The sequence below is a fragment of the Camellia sinensis genome, chromosome 11 (genome assembly GCF_055761805.1).
Source record: "Camellia sinensis isolate YWXY chromosome 11, ASM5576180v1, whole genome shotgun sequence".
Classification (NCBI taxonomy): Eukaryota; Viridiplantae; Streptophyta; class Magnoliopsida; order Ericales; family Theaceae; genus Camellia; species Camellia sinensis.
Genome location: NC_138971.1, coordinates 135,059,813 through 135,067,096, shown reverse-complemented (window position 1 = coordinate 135,067,096; position 7,284 = coordinate 135,059,813).

The following is a 7,284-nucleotide window of genomic DNA, read 5'->3' as shown; positions in this document are numbered from 1 at the left end:
CAAGGATCCTTTCTTTGGCTTGGATCCACTTTTAGACTCAATTTTAATAATTCGAATCATTTATATTTTAAGAATTTTCATATATATTATATTTATAAATTAAATTAAATTGATCGGATATCAAAAATCATGTATTCGGATCATCGAATTAAAAATTTTAATAAATAATAAAATTGTTTATTAAATTTTTTTTAATAAACGATTTTTAATTCTTCCTATATTTGATTAATTTAATTTTTTATAAATATAATATATTTAACAAATATTAAAACGAGAACGATTCAAATTATGGAACTAAGCCCAATGACTCACTAAATAAGAATCCAATGAGAGAATCCACAAAAAAAGCCAAGGAGAGAATCTACAAAAAAAAGGATCCTTACTCGAAGGGAGGTGTGGCCTACAGATGTTGGAAATCTACCAAGACAATAATTGATGAGATGTGGGGAAGAACTGGCCGGGACGCGGGTTGTTGAAATCGCGTTCCCTCGGTGGGTAGGTTTTTATAAATTTTATAAATATAAATTTGAGACAATGCATTTATCAAATTTCCAAGACAATAATTGATGAGACGCGGGGAAGAACTGGCCGGGAGCAGGTTGTTGAAACTGCGTTCTAGCGGTAGGTTTTTATAAATTTTATAAATATAAATATGAGACAACTTGATGCATTTATCAAATTTATTATGGATTTTGTTTTAATTTATGGAGTTTGTTATGAGTTCTATTTTAATAATTTAAATTATTTATTTTATAAGTTATTTGTATATATTATTTAAAAAAAATATTTAAGTCGATTTGATAATTGCAACATTTTTATTTTATTATATTTGTTTTAAAAAAAGTAAATGGTCTATTTATAGAAAAAATACACTTGGCTATTTTTTCAAAAAACAAAAGTGATAAAATAAAAATGTTATAATTATTGATTCAACCTAATATTTTTGCATGAATAATATACATTAAGAATTTTACAAAATAAACAATTAGGATCATTAAAATAGAACTGTAATGGATTCCACGGAAAAGCTCAATTGTAGACACCCATTTTGACTGGTCTTAAGACTTGAGCGTTTTCTTCCGAACATCCGATGATGAAAATTAAAATATGTTATTTTATGAATTTCTTAACAAAACAAATCAAATTTAAGTTTTAATTATAAACTTACACCTATTTTGATCAAATTATTGTAGACCTGTTAAAAATCTTTATTTGGCCAAAGTCCAAAAAACATTGCAATTTTAAAAAAATTAGCTCCTACACAACGTGGGATGGCCACATGTTTTGAAAAACCTCGTGGCTGGCCGCATGGTTTTTGAATCTTGTGGGATGGCCATGGAATTTTATTAAGTAATTCACCAATTATAAAAGGGGCACTCCACTCGGTTTGGGAAAAAAAAAAAAGGCTTATTAAAGGAAAAAAAAGAGGAGAAATCAGAGATAGACCCAAAATATATATATATATATATATATTCTTTTCAAAATGAAAAAGAGGAAAAAGTTAAGGAAAAGAAAGGAAAAAAAAAAAAAAGAGGAAGAGACAAATTTGTTTAAAGGAAAAGAGAGGTGAGAGAAATTGTATCTGTCAAGGGATTTTGTTTTGCAAACCTTTTAACCTCTTTCTGCACGGATATATTATCTTTTAATTTTATTAAAGTTAAAATTTGAATTTGAGATTTCATTAAAATATATTTTATAATCTTAAAGGTATTAGGAAGAGAATTTAGTAATCAGAAAATTTACCATTTACTCAAAAGGTGAATTTTTAATTTTTTCTCATCTAATTTTGTGTTGTTTATAGGCAATTTTTTTAAAACAAAAATAAAATAAAATAATATAATAATTTATAATATGTAAATAATTACTTGAGGGAGTTGTCTCCCACCCTCCTCCGTTCTCATGATATTGCTTTTCTTTTTGTTTTATTATTATTATCATTATTATTGTTTTGTTTTTATTATTATTTTAATAATAATATTATTATATATATAAATTGTGAAGTGGGTTGCGTCGGCACCCACATTTGTTTGATTTATTTATTATTTTATTATGTAATATATATATATATATCAAATAATGGTAGAAGGGTTAGGGGTGGAATTTGATCGGGCTCACTTCGAGCAACTCATATCTAGCTCGAAGTTTTTTTAGGACTTGGACAATAATATTTTGTAATCTGGACGGCCCTAGACAAATTTTTGATAAACTTTGATGCAATTGTCCAACTATTAATTTTGAAAAATAATCATAAATACTTTATACTGGGTACTTGTCTGTAACTGACAAATGAATATTAGCATATAGCATCCATCAAAGTTGACATGTAGATGCGAAAGAAAGGGCTTTTAATGATCACATAAATAACTATGAGAAAGATCCTTTTTGAAGAATGCTACAATTTAGAAACCACAATTGATCTATAATGACAGAGCAAGGGATTTGAGACTTACATTGTTGAGTTTGTAACAAAATAAGAATTGGAATGTAACATACCATACCACCAATTGACTAATTTAACCATTCACCGAAAATTTGTCTCATTCTATCTCAAATTGCCAAATCAACTAAATGTGTCATAATGCTCCAGTTGCCAATTAAGATATTGATGCAATTTGTGTTGTTTATATCCATATGGCAAGTCACTACATATCAAAATTTGAGATCTTGAGACGTATTTAAATCTATTTTAATTACCAAGCATATAGTAATCAAGACAAACAATTTGGCTTTGTACATGAACAAATTAAGATAATAAAACTTCGTTATCAACCAACACCTTTCTCTGTGGGTTCCCTTTTTTTGGCAAGTCCCTAATTACCCACTGTAAGTTAATGGGAGAACATAAAAGAAGTATGAAAATTCTGCAAAACATAAGTCAATTATGTAACCAAAACACGCCCCAAAAAAACCTAAAACAAATACAGATATATGCATGCAAATTTCTTAAGATGAACTTCATAAGCAGAGTAAAATTCTTAAAGAGTAATAAGATTATGCAAAGAACTTGTGAGACAAATGAGAAATTGGAACTAATCCAATGGTGAAAAATATTTTTCAGACACCTTTTCAGATGTATAGCTAAAAGAGGACCATACAACCAATACAATTAGTTTCATAATTGTAAGATGCATGATTCATAGGTTATGCATGACTTTGATTTCTGTTTTTTGTTTTAAGAAATAGAAAAATAAAAAACTAACACGGAAAAAGTTTGACAAACTATTTATAATTTTAGCAATTATTCTATGAATTCTTAAAAGCAAAGCTTTGTTCGTACAAAAATGAAAATGATAGGTGTTCATTGTTTTTGTTTCTGAGATACAAATTTCTTCTTCTTGTTTTTTTTTTTTTTTTTTTGAATATTAACACAAGTTGTTGTAGTTGCCCCTGGCCGTTCTACGTAACTGTTACTGCCACCTTAATTGAGTCAATTTTGGGTTGTCTCTTTTGGGTACCCTCTTCAAACGCGGTTATACAGCTGATGTAATTACCTTCACAACTCTGATTGAGACTTGACCCAATGCTCTACTATACCATCCAAATTGTTTAAGGTGGTGCCTGCAAAGAGGTTATGTGGAGGTTGATATACAGATATAGTTTGTTGTTGGTTTAGGCACTTAATGTTAATTATGCAACAAATTGGCATGTGTTTTCTGATTATGGACATTAAGTGGCTAATAATGTTTGTAATGTTTTAATCCTTAGTTTTATGTTTCTTCTTGTTCCTAATAAAAATAGAGAGAAAAAGAAGAAAAAAAGAAAAGTCGTACCTTGCACATGGATACCTACAACTCATCAAACATTGATCAATATAAGCTATGTCTAATGGCAGGAAATTCAAGTTTAAAAACGCCGCTAAAAATCTGAAAAATGCCTTAAAATATTACAGCGACGTTTAATATTTTCATCGCTGATACGGCCGCCGCATATAGCTTTCCAACGTTTGAAAAACGTCGCTAAAAATATTAGACGGCATTTTTTAAAACGCCGCAAAATCTTTGACCACTACAACAAAAACATACTTTAGTGGCACTACACTAGTGGCATATTTTTAGAAAATGGCAATAAAAAATGATATTTAGTGACACGTTTTTGAAAAATGACACAAAACGACAAACATAAAAGACTCTAGTGACATTTCAATGAACAAGTGTCACAAAACTACAACAAAAACATACTTTAGTGGCACTACACTAGTGGCATATTTTTAGAAAATGCCACAAAAATGATATTTAGTGGCACGTTTTTGAAAAATGCCACAAAACGACAAACATAAAAGGCTCTAGTGACATTTTAATGAACAAGTGTCACAACACTACAACAAAAACATATTTTAGTGACACCATACTAGTGGCATGTTCTTAAAAAATGTCCCAAAAAGAATATTTGGTGGCATTTTTTAGAAAAATGTCATAGAGCCACAAACATACAAGGCTCTAGTGGTATTTCAATTAAAAAAAGTGTCACTGGACTACAACAAAAATGTCATTACAACAAATTTACGCTTTAGTGACACTACACTACTAGCATGCTTTTAGAAAATGCCACAAAAATAAAAATTGGCATTAAATGTTTTAGAAAAATGCCATAGAACTACAAAACATATAAGGCTCTAGTGGCATTTCAATAAAGAAATGTCACATCAATTTTATGACATTTTATAAAATAATGACACAAAAAATTATGTTCGTGACATTTACCAACAGATGCCACTAAACTTTAGTTGCAATGGCATTTTTTAAAAAATGTCAGGACACTAGATAGGTGCAAATTACTTTTTATGGCACTTAGGTGAAAAGTGTCATAAACAAATATTTTATAGCATTTTGAGAAATGCCACTAAGCCAAAAACTTTCCAAACTTATAATGACATTTTTGAAAAAACAAAAAATGCCAATATATTTTCTAAATTTTTAAAATGCAGTAAATGATTAAAAATAAATGAATTAAACTCAATATACACTATAGGAAAAAACATATTCGACGACTAAATTTCCTGACCAAAAAAATTTGGTCGCTGAAAGTATAGTTTTCAGCGACCAAAACAGCATTAGTTGCCAAAAGTAAAGCTTTTTGGCGACTAAACAATTTTAGTAGCCAAAAGTCTACAATAGGCGACTAAAACTAAGTTTGGTCGCTGATTATATGTGTTTTAGTGACTAAAAAATTTTTAGTAGCCCAAAGTAAAGCATTTTGGTGACTAAAAAAATTTAGTAGCCAAAAGTCTACAATTGGCGACTAAAAATAAGTTTGGTCGCTGATTATATGCGTTTTACCGACTAAAAAAATTTTAGTAGCCAAAAGTAAAGTTTTTTGGTGCCAAAAAAAATTTTAGTAACCAAAAGTCTACAATTGGCGACTAAAAAATAAGTTTAGTCGCCAAAAGTGGTCATTTTTAGCGCGGGAGAACTAAAATCCTAAGGCGGGAATAAAATTTTTTGGTGACCAAAAATTTTGGTAGCTGAAAGTGCATCTTCGACTACCAAATCCGATTTTAGTCGACAAAAGTTAAGTTTTTTAGCAACTAAAAAATAATTAGTAGCCAAAAGTATAGAATTTTAGTCGCCAAAAGTGGTCCTTTTTTTTTTTATTTTGGTAGTAAATAGTTTATTTTACATAAATTATGTTCAATAAAATAATTATGTTTATACATATACTTTTATATTAATATGGATGTATGTACTATATAAATAATATATGTTGCATATATAATCATGTGGTGGTATAGAGGTGTAGTGGGAAGAGTGTGGTGTATAAGGTTTATGGTGCGGAAGGTTGGCGGTTCGAGTCTCCGCAAGAGCGGATCAAATTGTTCTACAACGAATTATCGTCATGAATGGCACTTGATAGTGTCACGAATAGTGCCTACCATGACATTAAAGTGTCACTGAAAGGTTTTAGTCTTGATGGTGTAATGACACTTACAAGTGTCATTAACTCTTTTTTTAATGGCGCTTGATAATGCCACAAATAATATTTACCATGACATTAAAATGTCATTGAAAGTTTTCAGCCATGATGGTGCAGTGGTACTTGTAAGTATCTACCGTGGCACTCGTATCTACCGTGGCACCGATAGAAGTGGCACTTGTTCAAAATGCCACAAGACCAAAAAATGTCATTAGAAGAATAGTTTTGTGACACTTTCAAATGTCACTAAACTAAGAAAATGTTGCAGTGGACGCCCGCCCTACCTTCCAACCTTCCGTCACAAACTAACGTGTGATGTCACGATGACGTCATTTAGTGGCGTTTTAAAAAAAAACCACTTTTTTTTTTTTTCCCCTGTGCTGCTGCTGCAAGAATATGAACGTCATTTAGTGGCGTTTTTTGAAAAACGGCATTTTTCGTTTTTTTTGTTTTTTTTTCCCTGTGCTGCTACTGCTGCAAGAATATGAAATAAAATACCATTTTTTTTTTTCTGTGCTACTGCTGCTGCAAGAATATGAAATAAAATACCAAAGTTGGCAATCTCTGTGACTATATAGTTGCTGTAAAATAAATGTTATTGTGCACTACAAGGTTCATACTATAACTTTGGAAATGGAGTATAAACCAAAGAATTTAACTAATTGCACATTTCATGAGATTTTTACTACACAAAATATATCACATTGATCTTCCAAAGTATATCACATAATAGAGATATTAAAAAGCCTTTCTTGAATGACAAACTACAACTGTAATTATCTACAAAACAGAGACAGCTTATTGTACGAAACCGATATGAGTCCTTGTGGTGTTGCAGATAACTTGATACCAAAGACTGCTTCAAAAGAGACTTGCTTAAAGGAACTGATTGAAGCTCTCAACAAAGCCAAGGAAAGTGCAAAGTTGAAAACTGAGAAAGAAGCAAAAAACAAAAAAGTTATCATCAAAAGCAGCTAAAAAATACAATCATATATGGATGTAGATGCTAAGGAAGGAAAAATAAAAGAAACAATGATGGTAGATGGTAGGATTGTATGTTTTTCTTGTTCCTTACCTCTGAAAATAAGAAAGTATAAATGTTGTTTAACTAATGTAATGATGTAGCTCATAAGCTAACACGTTTATTAGGATGCATAATATCTACATGAGGGTTTTGAATAACTTTAAAAAATACAAGTAATGTCACCTAGTGACAGCTACTGCTACATAATGAACTTAATTTAAGGAAAGATCATTCACAATGGATTTCGGTAAAACTTTGAAAGGGGAAAAAGAAAAGGAAAGAACAATGTGAATTAAATATAACCTCTCTTTTTTTCTTTTTCTTTTTTCTATTTCCCTTTCTTTTTGCAA